General features: G+C 40.1%; 1 long non-coding RNA gene across 3 annotated transcripts in view; it reads left to right on the plus strand.

Annotated features, from left to right (window-relative positions):
- The window catches only part of LOC133489289 (uncharacterized), a 78,083-nt gene that overhangs the window by 12,034 nt on the left and 42,831 nt on the right, over window positions 1-23,218 (plus strand). For 2 of the 3 annotated variants that reach the window (XR_009791858.1, XR_009791859.1), the window contains exons 4-5: window positions 9,910-10,048; window positions 10,130-10,198. This is a non-coding gene — a long non-coding RNA (uncharacterized LOC133489289). Of the gene's footprint in view, window positions 1-9,909; window positions 10,049-10,129; window positions 10,199-10,358; window positions 11,703-23,218 lie in introns of those variants that run through there. The other variant, XR_009791857.1, reaches the window with a different exon arrangement.

Genomic DNA, 23,218 nt, shown 5'->3' on the forward strand with positions numbered 1-23,218 from the left:
TGGCCTTTGGAGGACGAATTTGAAATCTGAATGCTTAAAAGAAAGAGTCTGTCTACGTCGTCACCGTAGGAACGAAAGTCTGTTGTAAACCGAGGACCTCCTGTTTCCATCGATTCATTATGTCAACATTTCTCCACTGAGTTTTTTCATTTTTCTGCAACCCTCGTCCCAACAAAATGTTGGGACGAGTGTTGCCATTATGTGTTGCCATGTGGGACGAGTCATAAAGCCGGGGGCAAAGAGCCGAGCCAGTCGGAGTCCGACGCTCGTCCGCCCTTCACATGCATCCACGACAGGCTCGTCATGCCCGCGGTGCTTTTTTTCTGCCGCTGACTTGTATTGCAAAGGACTGTTTCTCGGAACGTTTCGCAGCGAACTGCAAATTGGAAGTTGTGTGTTTTATCAAAAGTAATTGAATTGGTGATCTGTATGTTCATCATTCACTGGCCGGATTCAGCCAGAGAGGGCAGGTTGCGGCCTATATTTGACTCTCGATACAGTAGCCTGTGCCTGCGGTGCATGAAGAGCAGGATTTACTCCTCCAGGAACGGGCCTTTGGAAGGCGCGCTAATGGGATATGGTCCACAGCTCCACCTGTTCCGATGAGTTTCTCCCGTTGGAGCAGCGAGACTGCGTCGTGTGACGGGGAGGTAATGGGGAAGGCTATAATTTGAGAGACTGTGATCACCCCTGATTTCATGGGGTTTTTTTTTCCAGCAGAGTAAAACATGGCCTGCGTTCTTGCTAGGAGAGAAGGTAGGGGAAAACGGCAAAGGACTTTTAGGATGAGTGGAAAAAAGCTGAAGGGCAATTTTGCACTCGAATGCTACATTTCCACCAGGCGGTAGTTTGCTCCGCCGTAGTGCTATTGTAGGTTGGATGGTGGCAGCGTGTAACTCACCCATGAATATAACAAAGAAGAGAATCAGCACATGGTACTTTGCAGACGGGCTCACTGGAGACCTCCACGTCAAAGGAGTAACTCATGAGCATTTGTTGAGCTTTTTCTGTGGCTTTTTGTGTGTGCCTTTTTTATGCTTATTAGAAGCTGAAAGTCACAAAACCTTTGTACAAAAGCTGGACCACCCTCATGCAGAACATCAATTTGAACTTAATGTTATTAAACATATGGCATTGTTTTGTTGTTTTTACATTTTAGAGTGGTGGTTAATAGTTTCCAAAACCAGATAAAGGGCAAATTTATAAACGTTTGATCGTCTCACGCCATTCATTGTCTTCAGAGTTCTTTCTTGAGCATGTTCAGGATAACAGGATAAAATAAATGTCCATTTTCTCAGAATAATCCAAATGGATTTATCGCATTGTGAAACATAAAAAATAATTTTGGTAGTGATCAATGCTGTTAATTTAGAGCAGCTGTGGAACAGCTGGAACAATTTGTGTACAATCTCTGATGTCCCACTGGAGAGTTGCAGCATAACAAAAATGACCAATTTCCCACCTAATACTGCGACTCACTCTTTTCTGAGATGGTTTTGACAGCTCGCTGACAAAAACCAAGGTGAGGAAAGATGTAAAAAGCTAATAGATGTGTGGTCTATGCACATTACGGACAGTAGATGATCCTGTCACTTTAACAAGACGTTGGTGCAGTGTCTTCCTCTAGGGTTGCAATTCTCTAATGCCACTTTCCTTCTGGCCAAAACGGATGGTTTAACCTGAAAAGCCCTTCCAGGAAGCCATGCTCAGTGTATGAAAAAATATCATGCAGTGATGGAACAAATGTGTATTATTTCATGTTAGGGGGTGGGCCGGCAATGGCAAAGGCCATGTTCCCCAAAGGTAGAGAGAGTGCTTGGATTTAGTGGCGGGAGTAATGAGGCCAAATCCGAATGGAATTTTATTTGGTCTCACACGGGTGGAATATTCCTTTTCCCAAACAGGTCCACAGTTGTTTCCGCTTTATTTTGTATACGATTGATGTAAATGTGCAGTGACGTCGTCGTTACGCACTTGAAAATATGTCTGCTTCCGACAGCTGTCTTCGACGGCAGAGCTCGTTTTTGACCACCGTAATTTATCGTGTCTAATGCGCACCCATGTATAATACGCACCCTCAATATTGACCTCAAAATTCTGGAAAACCCTTCTACCTATGTATAATGCATTTTTACAATGTATGATTTTGCTTCTACCCATATGACCAAAACATGAAGAATTATCTGTATTTTGTTAGTTTTTACAACTTCCTACTGTGCCTCCATCTTTATAAATCTTTATAAATCACGTGATATTTACATTGATCTGTACATGTCACACGTGTGAAATCGGCCGTTCTGAATGCAGTGGGCCATGTAAACACCGGAACGGAATAGATCACTTCACATGTAAACAGTTGACCAGAGATCTTCAGTCAGACTGATTTCAATCGGAACGATGAAAAAAGTCTGTATGTAAACCTGGCTAAGGTTGGGTTTCCCCCGTCAGCCGCATTGTATATGCTGTTGTAACTGCACAACATGAATAACTTCAGCCATTCATGAGTAAACAGGTTTGTGTGTCCTTGAGCATCAAATACTTCTCCAGACATAAATGGTGAATGTCAGCGTTGCAATAATAAAGTAAAAAAAAAAAAAAAATCTCATTTATTTTGACCTTTTGTTCGAGTACTCCCTCTGAGTTTGTCCTTTAGACACAAATCAATATCTGCATCATGATGCTCTTTGCTCCTGATGCCTAACCAGAAACAGTAACTGAACTTTTGCTCATTTACGAATACCATTCACTCGTCGGCATCTTGCAACAAGCCGGTGATAATACACGTTCACTCATCTAAATGCCTCCCTCCTGTTACTTTGCATCCTGCACGCATGGCATCTTAAACATAAGCGAACATGAAAAGTGTGTCGGCGCAGAGAAACATTGGTGACTCATTTGCGGATCAAAGTATTTGTGTTGCACGATATGCACAATAAATGCCTGACAGACTGAGCGTTGGTTTCATCTATTTTTGAGTTAGCACACTTTTACAAACCCACTGGGGGCAACTCATAGAGCAACTGAACATGAAAAAAGCTTTGGTCATGACAGTGCTCTGTACCAAATGTGTCCAATCTGTGATCTGGTTAGGGAGAAAATAAAAGGTTATTTGTGTAATTTGAAAATAAAATGTTCATAAAGAGATTCTATTAAAATCTAATTGTGTGCTTGGCCTTCTCTGCTCATATTTTCCCTTTTTTGTTACTCTGCTTAGCGACATTTATGATTTCGTTCGGTGGACCCGATTTCAAGAAACTTTTCTTTTACTGATGGAACCTAAATTTTAATTGGGAACAGGTGGGTGCCATGATTGGGTAGAAAAGGAGCTTCCCTGAATTGCTCAGTCACTCACAAGCAAAGATGGGGCGAGGTTCACCTCTTTGTGAAAAAGTGCGTGAGAAAATAGTCCAACAGTTTAAGGACAATGTTCATCAACATACAATTGCAAGGAATTGAGGGATTTCATCATCTACGGTCCATAATATCATCCAAAGGTTCAGAGAATCTGGAAAAATCACTGCATCTAAGCGGCAAGGCGAAAATCAACATTGAATGCCCGTGACCGTCGATCCCTCAGGCGGCTCTGCATCAAAAACCAACATCAATGTGTAAAGGATTATCACCACGTTGGCTCAGGAACACTTCAGAAAACCAATGTCAGTAAATACAGTTCGGCGCTACATCCTTAAGTGCAACTTGAAACTCTACTATGCAAAGCAAAAGCCATTTATCAACAACACCCAGAAATGCCGCTCGCTTCTCTGGGCCCGAGCTCATCTAAGATAGACTGATACAAAGTGGAAAAGTGTTCTGTGGTCCGACGTGTCCACATTTCAAATTGTTTTTGGAAATTGTGGACGTCGTGTCCTCCGGGCCAAAGAGGAAAATAACCAGCCGGATTGTTATAGATGCAAAGATCAAAACCCAGCATCTGTAATGGTATGGGGCTGTTACTGCTAATGGCATGGGTAACGTACACATCTGTGAAGGCACCATTAATGCTGAATGGTGCATACAGGTTTTGGAGAAACATGCTGCCATCCAAGCAACGTCTTTTTCATGGACGACCCTGCAAGATTTTCAGCAAGACAATGCCAAACCACATTCTGCACGTGTTACAATAGCGTGGCTTCGTAGTAAAAGAGTGAGGGTACTAGACTGGACTTCCTGCAGTCCAGACCTGTCTCCCATTGAAAATGTGTGGCGCATTCTGAAGCGTAAAATACGACAACGGAGACCCCGGACTGTTTAAGCAAGAATGGGAAAGAATTCCACATACAAAGTTTCAACAATTAGTGTCCTCAGTTCCTAAACGTTTATTGAATATTGTTAAAAGGTGATGTAACACAGTGGTAAACATGACCCTGTCCCAGCTTTTTTGGAACGTGTTGCAGACATACAATTCTAAGTTAATGATTATTTGCTAAAAGCAATAAAGTTGATCAGTTTGAACATTAAATATCTTGTCTTTGTAGTTTATTCAATTAAATATAGGTCGAACATGATTTGCAAATCATCGTATTCTTTTTTTATTTATGTTTAACACAACGTCCCAACTTCATTGGAATTGGGGTTGTACAGTATTATTAGTATGTGTGGCGTATATTGTAACTGCATCCAAGCTTCAGGTAGAAAATCATGTTTCACCTGTCCGGGGTGCTTGTCTTGCTGCAGGTTCTGAAGCGTGTTCGAGGAAAAGTGCTTAAATCGACGAGAGAATACGCGCAATGCCGGATTTTATAGGGACCAGCCACATTTTAGGGTTGCTCCACCAGAGTGCGTATTTGGCATCAAGATGCGTAAATTACAGACTTAAGTGGACGAAAGAATCTGTGCAGCCAGAAAAGTTTGTTCACTCTTATGTTAATTTGGCCCCATGTGCCCAGCAATTCATTGGCGACCAGATAGGTTCCAGCTCATCTGTGATACGAATGAGAACAAGCGCTATTGAAAATAAACAAATGGATAAAGTGTTTTTTAGTCTTATGTGAATATTTTTTTTAATTTTTTTATTTTTAAGGAATGTTTTTATTGGAATGTTTTTTCCACATACAAGACTATTACACACAAAGTATTCCAAATGTCAGTAAAAAGGTAGGGAGTTTTAAAAAATTATTATACAATGTGTATTTGTCGAAATGTACGTTGTTCTATATTTAGGTAAGTTGTATCGCTCGCACTGTGTTTCAGTAAGGTAAATTCTATTAGATATTGACACTGCATGGTGACATGCAAAATACTGCTTTTAAAGTCCCAACGTTTTGGTAGGTCGAACGTTCTAAATGCTGAGGACGTCAGTCAAAGTGATTGATGTGACGCTTGTCAGGTGGCGGGCGGGCGGGAGTCAATGTGTAAGACGGACTGGCTGTGCTTATTGCCGATGACAGGTGACGTTCCCTTTAATTCTAGCAAGTGCTTTGTCAAGCCGTTGTGGGAATTTTGAACAGATTCATTTTCTCTTTTTCATGTTTTCACCCGTCAATATGGAAAATAATTTATTTGGACCTATTCAGGAAATCGGGTTGTCAACATATGACTCCCAAGATTTAGTCATAACAAAGATTGATGACTGGATTGTGTACAAAACTGACAATAAGCTCTTGCTCGTCACACACCGGTTGTTATTATATTCATAAAAAAAGCAATGTGTGAGCTGTGACAAACAGATTGTTGATTCAATATACCCCAGGCTTTTTTTCTTTTTCTATAATAAGATAAACCTGGTGATCAAATATATGCTTGCAGTCTTCAAATGAAATTGGAATGATGGGAAGGCAACGTGTGAGTGACAGTTTTCAGGATTTACTGTGTGAAATAAAGTTCAACCAAAATGAAAAGTAAAATATGCCTCAGAAGTCAAATAAAATGAGGAGTTCAAGTCATCGTGCTTCATGAACTTGTCTTTTCAGACAGATCTTCTCTACAAGTGTAGAACTAGAAAGGAAACACAATTGGTAAAATATACTAAATTGCCAAAAGTAGTTGCTCACCTGCCTTGGCTTGCATATGATTTTAAGTGATATCCCATTCTAAATCCAGATAGTTTAATATTCTGTTGGTCTTCCCTTTGCAGCTGTAACAGCTTCAACTCTTGTGGGAAGGCTTTCAACAAGGTTTAGGAATTTTTGCCCATTCTTCCAGGAGCTTATTTGTGAGTTCACACACACCGAGGTTGGACTCTCACACTCCACTCTAAATCAACCCAAAGGTGTTTTATCGGGTTTGAGAGCAGGACCCTGTGCAGGCAAGTCAAGTTCATCCATATTAAATCCTCACATCCATGCCGTTATGGACCTTGCTTTGTGCACTGGTGCAGGGACATGTTTCAACAGGAGGGGTAATTCCTGAACTGTTTTACTGTCCAAAATCTCCTGGTATGATGAAGCATTCTGAGTTCCTTTCACTGGAGCTCAGGGGCTAATATTTTGGGCATTTCCAACTTTGTGTGAACGGTTTGGAGATGACCCCTTCCTGTCCCAACATGAGTGTGCATCAGTGCACAAATCTAGGTTCATAAAGACACGGATGAGAGAGTTAGATGTGAGCGAACTTTACTGGCCTGCACAATCCTGACCTCAACAGACTGTCACTGACAGAACATTTTTGGATGAATTAGAGTGGAGACTGAGAGCCAGGCCTTCTAGTCAAACATCACAAATGTACTTCTGGAAGAATGATAAAAAATTCCCATAAACACTCTTAAACCTTGTGGAAAACTTTCCCGGAATAGTTTAAGATGTTACAACTGTGGAGGGGGGACCAATGTGATAGTAAACCCTATGGATTAAGAATGGGATGTCACTTAAACTCATATCGGAGTCACGGCAGGTGAGTGAATACTTTTGGCAATATCGTGTATCTGTGAGATTTTCGGATGCTAACGTAAATATTATGTTCTCAGTCGAATGCATAATGGCTAATCACTCGCACAAAAATGACCAAAGAGGCTTCCCAACAAATGTGTATTTTTTTCAGTATACAATAGATGCAGTGCTTCGCCAAGTGTGGTACAAATACCACTAGTGGTATGTGGGCTCCCTCTTGTGTTATGCAAAAGAATCACAGCATTCAACCTTTTTTTTTTTTTTTTTTTTTTTTCCAGTCCAGTAAATTTAAGTACAATTCATTTGTTTGTATGGGTGTGAGTGTTTGTACTTGTCCCTATCCCCTGCTTATAGCGGGGGTTTACTGCATTTACCTCTTATTATAGTTAACTGTCCTCGAAAGGAGCTATTTTATATGAGCCTGCAGGCAGTCGTGTCACATTTAGAAAAGAAATGTAATGGTCAACTCAAAAAGATCTGACATTGAGGGAAAAAAAAGACCATCTCCTCCATGGTGTCAATTCCTTGTTGTCAAGAGTGGGCTGTGGAACCAGAGGCCCCCAACGCCCCACAATCCCTCACCCGTCGAGCATCCCTCAGCCTGAAACGCTGACATCAAAACAAACAAGACAGAGGAAATAAGCTGTGGCACCACATCAATAAACAGCTGTCAAGCGTCCCCGCGTGGCGTGATGGGCCGTGCCGCGGCGCGAGGAGCTCGGCGTAAATAGGAAAGGACGTGGCTGTGTTTGCGTGACAGCCCTGGGAAAGGTGTGGGACAGACGGCTCTTCTGAAGAAATATGTTTGACATTGTAGACGCCGGCTGCCAAAGAAGACCAGCTTGTCTTGCGATAAAACAGCTGCATGACCATGGGATGAGATGATTCTGTTTAGTCTCAAAAATCTAATATTCCCTCTTGTACAATTTGGTATTCTGCTTCAACTTTTATGAAATTGTGAATGTCTTGTAAGATCAGTTTGTCTTACAATAAAACAATGTTTGACCATGGGATGGGATGATTGTGTTTAGTCTTTTATGTTTTGAAAACTTATGTTTCAATTTCTGGATACTATTATAAAACTGTTAAGAGGGCTCTCTAGAAATGTACAAAGGCCCACATGAACTCTACGATGGACACTCTACTGCGGTTTATCAGCGAAAGACTCAGGCCTTTGCAGACTTTGATCGGAAGGAGGGAAAATGATCACGTTCAGCCTTAATATCGGTATGTGTGTACCCCACGTAAAGCTTGCCAAATGCAGACAGCGTAGCGGGCAGGTTTAGCCGCACGGTCACGTGCAGCAGCAGAATAGAGAAGGTGGCTGTTTTCCCAATGAATAGAAGATAATCACACAAAATTGCACTTGTAAGGCTGTCACGAAGCACGCACACCGGCTGTCCCTTGACAATGTCGCCACGGTGATTGCTTCTTATCGCCGTAATGATGTCACTGTATATGCAATCTTCCTTGTGTATTATGCATCATATTTGCTGAGTCCAATAGTGTGCTGAAATACTTGCTCCTGCAAGGTTTTGCTAAAAAAAAAAAAAAAAAAAAAGATTAAGAAAAAAGACTGCTGTCATTTATTATTGATTACTGGGGAAGATAGTCAAATAGCAAGTATTGGTGATCTCCGACAACTTACCAAAGCTATTAATATAATATGTGGCTATTATGGTCACAATGAGCTTGAGGTGCAAGGAAGGACGCAGATTACCTCGATACGTGTTGTCACTCTGCATGGGCGTAGATCTTTTTGAATTGGACGGCACCACTCAATTGTCCTTTCTAATAGTTTGAAAAAGCCAATAGCAGAAGGGTAGCGCGGAAACCACATGACGGAACATAATACAATATATATACATCTTCTTGATTGCACAGCCATTCACGCGTCTCTGGAATTTGTGCTCTGAGGTGAACGCTGATTTTGATCTTTATCTGGAACATTCTATGATTTCTTTGCAGAAGATTCCAGGTTTAAAGGCGTTTTAAGTAACGTAGTTGATGTGGAGTGTCACGGGGGAGGACATGACACACGGTTAGGTAGCAAACATCTGCAAAACGAGGGAAAAAAAGGGTACGGTACAATCTTTATACGGTGAACAAAAGGTTATGGCGAATAATGTTGAAATTATAAAAGTGGATAACGCACACTGTATGGGAAAATGTGCATGAAGACATTTTTGAATGATTCTATAACATGTCAAGATTGAGTTAAAAATTGCTATGTTCAGACATCGAAGTGGTGCTTTATTTATTTCAATACGTGTCTGGAACAAACTGAAACTAAAAGTATACATTGACTGCAGTTCTAATTAATATACTGAGTATGCGTAAAAACTATGTTGCATTAACACTAGACTGACAAGTACAATTTTTCCAAAAAGTTAGCCAAGTAAATGTAATGGAGTAGATGTAGCGTGTTAGCACCTACCTCTGGTGTATAGCATACCTTTTTATTCAGTAGTTTATATCCAGATGAAGGTGAGGGGATGGCAGAAGGTCAGGAAAAAGTTTTGGGGGATTTTGCTATTGACCTTAAGGAAAATAGAGTGAAGTCACACATTCTGACAGTTGCTTCCCACTATCATAAATTGTGACCAACTTATTCTGAGCTCCGGGGGGTGGGATCACGTTTGAGAATATATGTTTCCAGATATATGTGAGGGGATGTCAGAAGGTTATGATAAAGTTTTGTGGCTGACAGAAGGGCGAGTTAAAGTTATTTGGGTGTTGGGATTGACCATCAGGTAAATAGTGAGGTCACACATTCTGACGGTTTCAAGTTGTCACCATCATATTTTACGCTCTGGGGGGTGTCACGTTTGAGAATATTTTTGTCTAGAAAGTGAGGGGATGGCAGACGATCCGGATAAAGTTTTTTTTGGCTATATGGTTTGACCATAAGGAAAATAGTGAGGTCACACATTCTGACGGTTGCTATATATATCGTACTCACAAACCTCAAACATCTTCAGGACATCTGCAGAACCATCTGACTCATCTATATTTTCATGTCAAGAGCATATATGGACATATCTGTCAAGGCGTAAACTGAAACAAATGTATGCTCAACACACAGGATTGTAAACTGATTCTTGAAATATCAGTGGCAACCGACCAGCAGATACCAGACATCACGTGGACAGACAACCTTCTCCATACCACATACCTCCTCCGTTTTGGACAACCGACGTCACGCACCACCTGCTCCGTACCACGTGAGAAGTCGATCCATCACCAAATGCGGGGCTGCGGTCCTGACCTGCAACTAAATGCTCATTGTTATGGATTTTTTTCAGACTCATTGTACGCCAGATAGCTGCTGCATTTTGAACAAATGAGATCACAGACCACCTGCTCCATACCATGTGAGTAATTGCTCCACCATCAGGGCTGGGACTTGGAAACTATGTGTAGACTAGGTGCGGGGGGCAAGACCCAGACGTGACCCCCTGGACACTGTCAGAAGTGTCGTTATATGTCACAGGTTGCGGGGCTTGACCGGAAGTGGCGTTTCTTTTGTCACAGGTGTGACCGGATGTGCCGTTATCTATCACAGGCGTGACTAGAGATGACGTCATGGGACACAGGTGCTCGGGGCGATCACATTTTAATATCCCTCTCTTGTACGAAAAGTGAGAAAAGATCAGCAAATATATTCTATTGGAATACTCTTTTATTGTTATTATTATTATTTTTGACAGTTGATAACACGTAGACGTTGCTAGAACCGCTCGCCATGACAAAATATTTGGGACTCCGAATGAGTTTGTGCTTTATATCATGGTTTAGAACCTTGTGGATTGGACTCGTTTTCACTGTCATTCGTTGTCTTCATCAAAGTCCCATATTTATCTTGTGGTGCTGAGCAGCACAAATTAATGCGCCGCTCAGACCCGCTTTTGATGCTTCCTTTCTTTGTCAGTGACCACACGCGTGAGACATATTTTTGCTTAAGGAAGTTTGGCAGGCACAGTTGACGGCTTTGATCCCTTGAGTTCAATTTGCCTCATATTAAAGTCCATGGTTTTCTCAATGACAGAACCTTCTGCAAGGAAACAATCATTTGACGGGTTCCTAGTTTTTGTTATTCGCAAGAAGATGCTTTGTAACATTCTTATCTTGGCTGTTGACACTTTATGCGACAAATTAGGCACTTTTCAAGCAACTTTTGGTAACGGAATAATTTCCTCTGCTGATTGTCATCGTAACATTACGAAGTATGTCATTATTTTCTCTTGACATGACATTCATTCTTTAAAAAAAAAAAAAAAAGGTCATAGTGCATGACCGCACTCTTTATCTTTTGTAACTGTTTAGCATGAGCATAATATCATAGTATTATGTTCATTCTATGGAGATGTGCAGTTTATTGATAGACTGGTGGTAGTCACACGTTCAGCTGCCTTTTGCTGAAAAATGAAGGTCCATTTCGACAAAATGTCAACTAGATGAAAATGAATCTGTTATTATTTTCCATCCATCCATGCGTTTCCTATACCACTTAACCTGTTCAGGTTCATGGGGAGCTAAAGCCTATGTTATACAGTGGACCCCTGCACATTTGCAATTTGCCATTTGTAAATTCACCTATTCTCAGATTTTTTTGGGGGGGACCTATCCTCTGTTATTTGCAGGAAAAACTTGGCTTTTTCACAATTTTGAGCATTTTTAGTTGCGCTATCCTGTCTACAGTATGTATGATCTTTAATTGCATTGTAGCGTCCCATTGGTTGAGATGATGAATGGTCACTGCTGGCTGTAAACATGGCAAAAAAGCCACTGGAATCTAAATTGTTATGCAATTTATATTTTTCTTTGATTTTCTTAAATAGTTGATACAAATGACAGCTGCCATAATGTTCAGGTCATCAACCGTCAGAATATACTGTCATTAAAATGTTTTTGAACAAACCTCCCAATGATAATAGTAATTTTTTGCAAAATGAAAAAACTTAAAATGCACTGTTCCACATTATTATGCACAACAGTTTCAAGACATTTGACAGGTTTGAAAGAACTGAAAATAGTCATTTATTGGATTTGCTGCATTCAGAGGTCATATTTACTGCAATCAAAAGCTATTTCAGTCAAAAACATCTTAAGTCAAGTCACATTTTGACATAATATTGCTTATTTGATAGCAGCTTCACAATTCTTACATCCATTAAACTTGAGTTTTTGGAGACTTTCTGCTTGACTTTCTTTGAGAGGGTGATGGTCATGCTTGAAGATGACTTTGCAAATGAAAGCATTTTTTTCTTTTCTTTTTTGGCACCATGGAAGAGAGTGTGGTCAGTCAGAAGCTCCACATATTTTTCAGAGGTGATTTTCACACCTTCAGGAAACCTAAAGGAGCCGGCAAGCTCTCTCCCCGACATGTTTCCGGTCAAATACAACATGTACAATGTGAATTTTGGGAGAGTTTCTGCGTGAATTTCTTTGCAGGAAGTCAGAATAGCCCCAGTAGCCTGCAGTCATTGTATGCGTATTATTGGACATAGCAGGAGGAAACAATGAGAAGACAAGATGATGTTGAAAAGTATATCTTTAAGTTATGTTCCTCAGAAATGTTATTTGTGCAGGTTACTTTTGCTACATAACCCAATTGTTGTGGTCTACAGTATTTATTTAATTTAACCGAGCTATATTTAAAAGGGGAAAATGATGACCACATCTGCAACTGTAGTACACTTGTTAAGTCACGCAAGTCATTTTGATATTGCAGTGCTGGAAAGAAATAGGACTAGCCAAAGATTTTAGTTTAATGTTCCTTTACATCCCAATAGTACCGAATATTTTTTTTTTTTTTTTTTTTTTAAATGTCGTTAAGAGGCTCCTCCCAACTGAATAGCTTTGTTGTAGCTTAGCCAGTTCTGTTATCTATTTATGAAATTTTGTGTTTATGCACAATATTCTCTCACATCCTTTGTGTGTGCTAGCCTCCCTCTCCATAAAAACACATGACACCCCTGAGTAGGACGAGATATGTTTTTACTTCCTTCTGCTTTCTTTTGGTCATATAAACTGGGCCAAAGGATGGAATTTATTGCAGCTAGCGTTTTCTTTCTTTCTTTCTTTTCTGGTTATATGTTCAAATGTAGCGATCGATCACTAAATCAAACCATTTCCACCTCTCGACCAAGCAAATAATTGAGGAAATAACGGACCAATGAGTTGACAATGATAACCATTGTTGGTCTCGTGCTTTTGTTATATGCCACAGAATATCCACAAAGCAGCAATTTGAAGAGGGCTCCGACGGCCTCACACTATTACTACTATAATTATTCTCAAAAGTGCTCCGTGGTTGAGTATGACTTGATCTTCACCCGAAACACAGAGGTTCAGGAAGTGTAGCGGGGGGACAAAAGTCTTCAGGGGATGTGGACCTAACAAGCTAAAACAGCATTTGAGTTGCCTGGAGATAATGGCACATTTAGAAAGCATAAATGGTGGAAATAAAGTCCTGCATTGCACAAGAAAAAATGAAATGGACGAGAGAGAGAGAGAGAATATGACTAAGTGGGTGGTGGCGATATGGAGCCTTTCTCGCTGCTGATGTTAAAACGGTGGCCCTTTTAGAAGAAGTAAGAGTTTGGAGTCAATATGGGCGGCACGATTGACAATCACCGAGGCAGTGACATTTTGATAAAGCCATTTTAATGCCGTATGCAGACTGCAATTGTTAGCAAACAGTCCCCGATGTGATACTGTTGAGTGCTCTGGAGGCTTGCGAATGACATTTTCAAAAGCCAACCATTTTCTTAATTACTGAGCAAATCATTGACGTGTCTTAACAATTTGTAGTGTTAATCAGAGTTAATAGGAATGTTTTAGTAACTAATCTCCCCAGTTCCTGGTCTGAGTCCTCAATCAAGTTCCCTTTCCAAAAACTCCAAAATGCGAGTTGTGGTGGTGGGATTTGTGGGATTCTGTAATGCCCTGCAGGTACAATTTTCCATAACGTTGCAAACTCCCTATCTGCTTCCTTCGCCTTCTTATATGTGCTCTAAGCCCTCAGTTAGAAAGTCAAATCCTCCTTTGCTCCTTTTTAATCTTACCTCTTTGCACTTTTTACTGGGTTAGCGAAAAGCTGCGAACCAATATTTCCTACCCTCTATACGAAAGATGGATCTACAGTATCTGTCCTTCACTCAGCCAATCTATCTGCAGTTGAGACAACCAACTAGCCATTGATGTATGTGTTCCCCGAAAGAATGTATTGCGCAATCATTCTAAACCCAACTCTTAATTATTGTGCTGAGGTGTATTTATGTTATGTAGTCTTGTATCTCCTCAACTACCACCTCAACAGCTTGACTTGACACAGAGAGAGAGGGAGAGCTTATTACAACTTACAAAGTGGAAAATTGAAAACCTAATTTAAAAAAAACATTAAAACTAATAAAAACTTTGCAACAGTAGGAACCGCTGAACCCCTATGATGCTTGTGTAAACAACCATATGGTAATGGTGTTCATTAAAATTTGCAAAGAATGGATATACTGCAGGCATTAAATAGGAATGAGACTTTTGGCGCTCCAGTGCAAAGCCAACCCTAGTTTGTAAACTTCTGTTCACAAAGTAGACAATGTGAAACCAAAGAATTCCTGTTGCTGCAATACTTGACTGACATCGTCTGTGACCTCGTTGAAAGTTAGGTAAACTTCAGATGCTGTTTAAATCACGGTTTGTCTTTTGGGCTGTTGTCTTAATATGATTAATGCTAGGGTATTACGATCTGTCTTTCATGAAATTACTGGCTTATGAAAAAGGATAGCTGGTGCATTATTGTGATATTTTCTTCATCTAACACTCTATTGTCACTGCTGTCAAAATTACCTTAATGGTGGCTCAACAGTTTCTTCATACCATTTTGTGTCACATTCTCCTGAAGTGCTTTGTCAAAGGTTAATTTATTTTCTCTAATAGTCAACCCTGATTGTTTTAAAAGGTCAGTTTTGATGACACATACACATACTGCCTGAAGAGACTGAAAACATTATTTAAGAGGGGAAGGAATCATTCTGGTTGTCCTACCTTCTGGAAGAAACAACAAAGGAGATCCAGACCATGGTTAATTCGTTTGGCATATCTTCGGATGGCTGATAAACTGTCCAGGTGCCTTGTTACCTAATTCTCCATTCGGCAGGGAGGATGGCGTCGACAATAAGCACTGATGGAAATGTGTTAAATTAGTGAAGAGAGAGAAAAGCAGGCGCGACAGTCTGTGGAAGCGCTGAGTTGTTCTGACAGCTTCTGCTGGAGATAGTATTGTTTTGCCACAGAAACTCAGTTTTAAATATTCAAACTTTTACAATCTGCTCCTTATTGTTTTAGGTGGTTAAAGACCAACGTTTCAGTCAGAGCAGAAACGGCACATATTTCTAACAACAGCAATGGTTTAGAGCAGATATTCAGTTACTGCATACTATAGCTCACGATATACTATACAAGGACGTGACCTGATCTTGCTTTGGAAAGTTTAGGCCTCAGGTTCCTCTTCACGACCTGATGGGCACTTAATAATATGAAACAACTGAAAATGTGTTGTTGTCCATCAGACGTCCCAAAGCCATTGCAATTGCAGAAATGAGTATGATTTTCTCATTTTCAGAATACCGGCCATTTTCAGAAGGAAAAAAAAAACTCTGCAGTTGACCAACCTTTGTATTTTGATGTAAGATCTAAATCAAATAAAAATGCCAACATTAAGATAGCGAAGCATAAACGGGAAAATCCCGTCTGAGCTTACAGTCGTCCTTCTGCGGCTATCTAAATATCAGGCTGTCTTTCTGCTATCCCTCTCTTCGGGCTCGTTGATCTTTGCTGTTGCCACTCCACGAATTCTGACTGCAGAATATCAATCAATCACACCGCAGCACGGCTCAGTCTTTGTTCACCTCGTCTCTCACTCTGGCAATCAACTGATTGCGCTTCATCCTCCTGCACACCCCGCAGACCTGTGCTGAAATGTCAACCAAATTAGCAGCCAGGATATCTGTTAGCATCCCTGAAAAACACATACAGAGGCCTTCACATCTGCAGTAGCCATATTACATTAATTCAACTGTTGCGTTCTCCCAAATGTACCACGGTCTAAACTGCAGCAGCCTATCATGGCCTCAAGATGTACGTAATGTAGCCTACGACTATGAAGCTCCAGACATCACGTGACTAGTGTTGTTAGCACCTTCGTGCTGGAAGGAGAAGAAGCAGCTAAAATTAATTGCGCCAATTAATTAATTCAAGCCTTGAGAATTTACTGGGCATTTTAATCACATTGATATTGAACGATACCAACTAAAACTTAAATGTTAAACACAACCGGCCGTTTAGGCGGCATCTTAAGGTGTAACAGAAAGAGCACCAAAATTGGCTGAGAGAATTGGTGGGGTTTTCGGCAAAAATAGTTTTAGTTACGTTCTACAGAAAAGTTTGCGACTAAGTGGGGGTTTACTGTAAACTGAAGACATCCTGTACTCAAGTACTGTTTTGTACATTGTTCCATTTTAACTCATTTCAGCCATCAAGGACGCATACCATATGTCACATTCTCAAAGGCCTTGCTCACATTGTTCAATATTATATTGTTGCTATGTCATAAAAAAGGAGTAGTCCTGTCCTATACTTACCTTAAACAAATAGCGCCTCTTTACACACAGTAACAATGGCGCTAGAAGCTGCCATTCCACACTCTGCTGTGATTTTTCTCCTGCTATAAAACCAAATTATCTTAGGGCAATTTGTTGGTCTCTGCTATAAAGTGTGGCTCAATCTGTCGAACGCTCCAGACAAACATCAGTTTATGGCACAGGAGTTCCAAATCATAACAGCTGTTCTGCATAAAAATCACAGCTGCTGTCAGGAATTCAGTTCAGTCAAAACGCTGCTCTGCTCTAAGCCTTGTGATAGCTTTTCACGCAGGGTGCATCATTACTCTTCTAGCAGGAGAAAAAGACAACACTGTCTCCGTTTCTTTTAATGTTAAAGAAGCCCAGTTTATGATGGGATTTTATTTCTTTTGTTTGATCAGAAATTGTGTGATGGAGCTAAATACTTCCTACTGAATTGGCAGAACAGGAATTTCAAGATGATGAATCGTATTCTGGAATTGGTTGGCGGGTGCCTGGATGGTGTTAAATTCTTAACATCAGCTGGATTCACATGGAGCCTTGCATTCCGATTTAGAATAATAATAATATAATCGATTTCGAAGCACGAACCGAATGAAAATGCACCATAGAAACACCTCAATCGAGGGGTGGAACATTCTTTTCTATATTCCTACTCTGTCTTGACGCGGCGACGTCAACATTTACGCACTTAAAAACACGGTGGCTTCCTACCAGAGCTGGTCCACGATGGAGATGTTTTTAACTACTTGTACCTTGTTTTTATTCAAGCTGTTGCTTTAATAAAAGCGAAAAAAAATTGGCAACTACTGTGCTAAATAGATGACTGATCTCCATCTTGATAAATCACGCGACGCTTACATCGATCTGCGCATGGCGCACGTCTGCAGAACGGCTGTTCTGATTAAATGTAGTGGCCCACGTAAACACCAGATCGGAATAGATAACGTTGCAGGTAAACAGTTGACCAGAGATCTTCAATCGGAATGATTTCAATCGGAATAGCAAAAACCTTCCGTAAATTTAACCAAGTATGATATTGTGAGTAATATACAATATAATGAGATTAGGCAGCTTGGAATACTGTTGTGGGCTAACCACTGTTCGACCACCTCAAAATATTTCTTTGTCAATGAAGTTTTCAGGAAGTAATGGGGGGGATGTGGAATGTCGTTTCTACTCAGTGGTAAAACAAAGCTTTGAAAGCAGGATGTTTGATTTAAATAAAAGGGAACAAATAATTAAATGCAGGATGTGTGAACGTACGAGTATGTCACACTAATTCCTGACGGAACAGGGATGTCGTTCCAAATTCTCCACCGGATGGATTATTTGTCTCACATGCATATGCTACTGGCATAGCACGAAAATGTTATATCGATTTTTGCAACTCGGTTACAGCTCCATCCCTTGACAAGCTTTCTTCTGTACATGGAACACAAAAACAAAAATAAAAGTAACACAAATTCCCACAACTGCCGTCTTTACAAGCTCTTTTGCATGTACTGTAAATCTATCCTTGAGTTGGCTCATTCAAGAAAACTGCGACTATAAGGACCGCAAGGATACAACTGAACAGCCTTAGTTCTTACGTTAACTCCTGCAATATTCATGAAAATAAAAATATCTACGGGCTAATTTGATGAGTTCTTTCCTAACGGGCAGGCTCCATCCCCTCCATTGTGGTTCAAGATCCTGCTGATCACCTCTTTATATTGCATATTAGCGTTGGCATAATGTAGTAAGTATAATGTTTTCATCATTTTATCCATTGACTGACCATAAAAGAAGTTCACAAGGTGATAAAGGAATAAAAGCTCAGAGATATGAAAAGAATATTTCAGTTCATCAGCCCCCTACACAGAAGCGAAATTCATTAGTTAGTCAGTAACCATTCATGAACATTAAAACACGTTTATAGTTTTCAGGCGGCAGACCTCTGACATTCTTTTAACAACTTGGAAGAAATTAATTAAGATCGAGGAGGAAAAGAAAGTCTTGATTTTTGAAGTGGTCATTAAGCCCTTGTGAAGATGTTGTTCTTCAGACTAATGACGTTCGCCATAAAGTGATACAATAATGTGGAACAATGCTGTTCTTATCAGTGACTGCTGATTTCTGATGTGCTGAATGCAGAATGTTAGATTCCCCCCCCCCCCCCCCCCCGCCCGCTCTGTAAATGGTTTCTGCACAAGAGTGTCTTAATTTGTAATCAGTACCCAGAGCTTGAAAAACAAAACAAAACAGATGATCTGCTGAATACCGATCTTTTGATTTGCTATTTAAATCAATACATCCTCTATTATGGTGTCATTAATATTTCATCAGCAAGACTATTACTTCAAATGAATAATTTAAGTGAGTTATAACAGTCAGTGTTGGAGGGGTTTAGTGGCACCCTTGTCCCGTAGCTTCTAAATCCGACCACTCCACCGTCAAGGTCATAGATCAGCTGCAGTGATGTTTCTCTCGCAGAATGCCAGCTTAACAAATCAAAATATCGACAGTAAATGTATAGGGTGTTGCAGAAAAAAAGTGGCATCATTGGAAATATGAATATTGAAGCCGCTGCGTCTCGGCAGACAAAATTAAACAGGCTTCCTGTTGGCAAAAAAGAAAAGAAAAATAATTACCAAAATTCCGCTGTGTTTAATTATTGCTTGACTTTCCCCAAAGTGTCTCTGTAACGTGGACTTAAACACTAACACAACACCAAGCGAGGAGGTGTCGCAGCGGACTAGCCCGCCATCTGTCCTGTTGGGGCCTGGAAAGCACCGCACGACTCTGTGGAATATATTCCATGCTCCAGAGGCTTTAAGCGGAGACATTTTCGTGACTCAAACTTGTCGAGATGTGTAGGCAGAAGAAAGATGTGTGGTTTTTGATTGACAGTTGAGCGGGCCGTGGGTTCAGCGCACAGCGTCTGATAGCAAAGCAAAGCAAATTTATTTATATGGCGCAATTCACACACAAGGTAACTCAATGTGCTATACATGATTAAAAGCATTTAAAAACAAAGAAAAAAAGCATCTTTATAAACATTTAAAACAAAAACAAAAAAAATACAATTAAAACAGCGGACAGTGCAAGAAATATCATTTAAACGTGGAAATGCTCTAAAAAGCATGGGAAAAAAGAAGAGTTATGAACCTGGTCTTAAAATCATGCACACTAGGGGCTGACTTCACTTCTGTTGGCAACGTATTCCATTTGTGTGCATCATATTAGCTAAATGCTGCTTCACCATGTTTGCTTTGGACTCTGTGCTCCACTATTTGACCTGAGTCTGTCGATCTCAGAGCCCTACTGGGTTTATATCCCATTAGCATTTCATTCATGTATTCAGGACCTAAACCGTTTCGTAGACCAGTAGCAGAACTTTAAAATCTATTCTAAAGCTGACTGAAAGCAAGTGTAAAGACTTTAGAATTGGAGTAATATGCGCTGACCTCTTTGTGGTGGTCAGAATCCGAGCTGCAGCATTCTGAATGGGCTGCAGCTGTCGAATGCTCTTTTTAGGGAGTCCAGTCAGAAGACCATTACAATAGTCAAATCTCCTTGAGATAAAAGCATGGATGAGCTTCTCCTGGTCTGCTTGACACATGCAAGCCTTCACACTGGATATGTTCTTCAGATGGTAGAAGGCAGTTTTAGTAATTGATTTGATATGACTGTTGAAAGTCAGGTCGGAATCAGAACACCAAGGTTTCGGGCTTGGTCTTTGGTTTTTAAAGAGAGTGACTCTAGGTATTTACTAACAGCAATCCTCTTTTCTTTATTGCCAAGGACAATTGTCTCAGTATTGTTGTGGTTTGAAGAAAATTTGAGCTCATCCAGATATTTATCTGTTTTAGACAGTGACACAACACCTCAATTGGACTGTAGTCATCTGGAGACACTGCTAGATATAACTGTGTGTCATCTGCGTAGCTATGATAGTGAAAATTAAAGTTCTGAAGAATTGGACACAAGGGTAGCATATACAGTAGCAGAGAGGATAACTTGAATTTTTTTCCCCCCTCAATTTTGAAGACTCATTTGCTGTACTTGTTTTTTTAAATTTTTTAAATCATCTGAATTTAACAGGGTTTGTTAACAACCCTGTTAAATTTCATCATTTGATTTTCAGCTTCCAATTATGGTAGAGGCTATACACTCTATTTGAAATACCTTTGCACCGTTATAATGAGAGCCATACTTGAGTTCAACCCTCATGAAAGAATCTTTTGTGCTCAACAGCATACACAACTATACATGATGTAATTTATGTATTCCAAGGACAAACCGATTACCGCATACTGTTTCTATTTGGTGTGCGTATTTCTTCCTACATCAATAACGTTTTGTCAATCATTTGAAACTGATGCTATTTGCATGAACCACACGATGAGCTGGAATTCGTTAAATGCTGTAAAACTTGAGGATCGTTCTCAGGTTAGACCATCAGGGGGTCATTCGTGTTTAATGTATATTCTTGACATACTGCTGTTATAGCCAAAGTTGTTTCAGATACTGTACTTATCTTTACCATCATTCCCGCCAGTGTTTAGTTTCAAAGATGTGGTGGTCACTAAATGGACTGGCCGTGTGTTGAACTTTTAAGAGCAGCCCAAGAATGTGTTGTATCCAAAGCATCAGTGAAGGAAAGCCTACACAAGTAACACTTCAAAAGCAGCGCTGTGGTTGAGATCAAAACGAAGAAACATACATAAAATATTGAGTGAGTAGATTTTAACCTTCCATATCTCCACAAGGGATAGTGATGAATCCATTCCCCGCTCTCTGAACTTCATCACAATGGAGATAGGACTTCTTTCAAGTGTTGAGCTGTGTTGGGTGTTAAGTAACGCAAGGTCAAAGTCGGTGTTCATGTCAGATTGTGGAAATGTCAGGCCCTCACCCTCCTCCCAGCTCTACAGTGGAGAAGGGTGTCAAACACAGAGTAGTGGTTAAGTGTGCTGCACACAGATGGATGCGTTGATTGTATGAGGAGCGCTCATGTCCCACACAGCCACACTCATTCGTAGCTTCGCTCTCAGACAGGTTATAATTTCTGTGTAATTGCCTCCATTAGCTTGAGTGGCTCTTGTGAAGCTGGAGTATGTTTTGACATATTGTGAGTACAGATAGTGGGGCACGGCCTTTGCAAGCTCTTCTGTCCTCTTTCTGCCTCTCTTCAAAAGACAAAAGAAGTGGTATTGACTTTATTCATTAGCTTCCACAAATACATTGATCCTTTTCAGCAAATTGAGGTAAATCGTAGTGTTGTAAATTCCCCAGATTAGTCTGTTAAGATCAAAACTGCGTGGCCAGCATTTCTTCATACGGTGCATTTGGATTCATGCTGAGAATTTGCTTCTGCTGTTTATTTTTTAAATGAATTTTGAATTTTGTTCCCCGAGAAATAATTGGCAAAATGTTCAATAGAAGTCGTTCAGCCATTTTTTTGGGCTCCCAGAAAAATCTTATTCATGTACTCGTTCTTTTCCACAAATATTGTTTTACAAATATTATCATACATGCTTTGACCTGGTCTTGATCTTAGTCTTGACTTGCTCCCAATTTCTTAATGCCAGGCTTAACTTGGTCTTTAGTCCTCAGTGTGTCTTGGCTTGATGGTTTTTGTGGTTCATGTTGTTGTCAAAAACTAAGGAGTACCTTTTGATTTTTGTCTTTTTTGTTTTCTTATCCCTACCAAAGTGGGTTTGTTTTTGTAATCTATATATTATATATGTCTATATGTTAGTGATAAGAATTACACGCAAAGGACATTAAGAATTTCTGGTAAAGTTTGTGTGAAGGGTCATGCGAGCAGGACAAAGTCATTTTATTTTTGCTCCGATTTTCTAATATTTTACTGAAGTTCTCAGTGGATAATTAATGTATTTCAATGACAAAATTCAGGCAAATGCAACAGGTTAGGTATAGATCCAGTTTAAGCCCGTTTGGCATTGGCACAGATCTTTTTTTTTTTTTTTTTCTTTACATGATCAAATATAAACTCTGCTGTCTACGTTGTTTTACAACATTCAAATTGCTCAATGTGTTAAATATGGCCTCACAATTTGTTTGTTTTTTAACCCAAAAAGTATCTCTGTAAAATGAATTACCACTTTTCACCTTTTGGTATTTGCGGCTGGATATGTCGTCATTAGTGCAGCACGTATACAAAGAGCAGTCTGACATGCAAAACAAAAAGCTTTTCATTAAATGGAAATGCGATGCAGTTAATGAAAGAAAAAGAGCTTCAGTCGAATTTCCTATGCCAGTTCCCCTACATGACTCCCGAGAGGGGAAAAAAAAAAAAAAAAAAAAAAGTCAAACCAGAACATTGCTAAGGAACAAGTCATTGTTTTTCTGCCGCCCATTCATATCCTCTGCAGGAGTATGCCCTTCTCGACAGTGCTGATAGCGCCTTATCTGCTTCCATCGCTCACACAACTCCCCCGTATCACTCCAATCCTCCTGAATGGCGTTCTGCACTCTGTTCTCCGTGGATCAATGGCTCATATCAAGTATAAACCAATTTCCTTTACAAACTGCTCTCTGGGAAATAAAGAGACGCGGTAGCCTGCTGAACCATTGTTCAAATAAATATTTGAGAACTTTGATTTGTACTGAAACTCGAGATGCTGTAAAATATTGTGGCTGTCCGATGGAAACTTCATAAGTCTACATTATGATGGTTTTAGCAGCGTTGTGCTGTGTGTGCTGTAAAAACTATTTCTAAATAACAAATGACGAACAATA

The sequence above is a fragment of the Phyllopteryx taeniolatus genome, chromosome 14 (assembly GCF_024500385.1).
Source record: "Phyllopteryx taeniolatus isolate TA_2022b chromosome 14, UOR_Ptae_1.2, whole genome shotgun sequence".
NCBI classification, from domain to species: domain Eukaryota; kingdom Metazoa; phylum Chordata; class Actinopteri; order Syngnathiformes; family Syngnathidae; genus Phyllopteryx; species Phyllopteryx taeniolatus.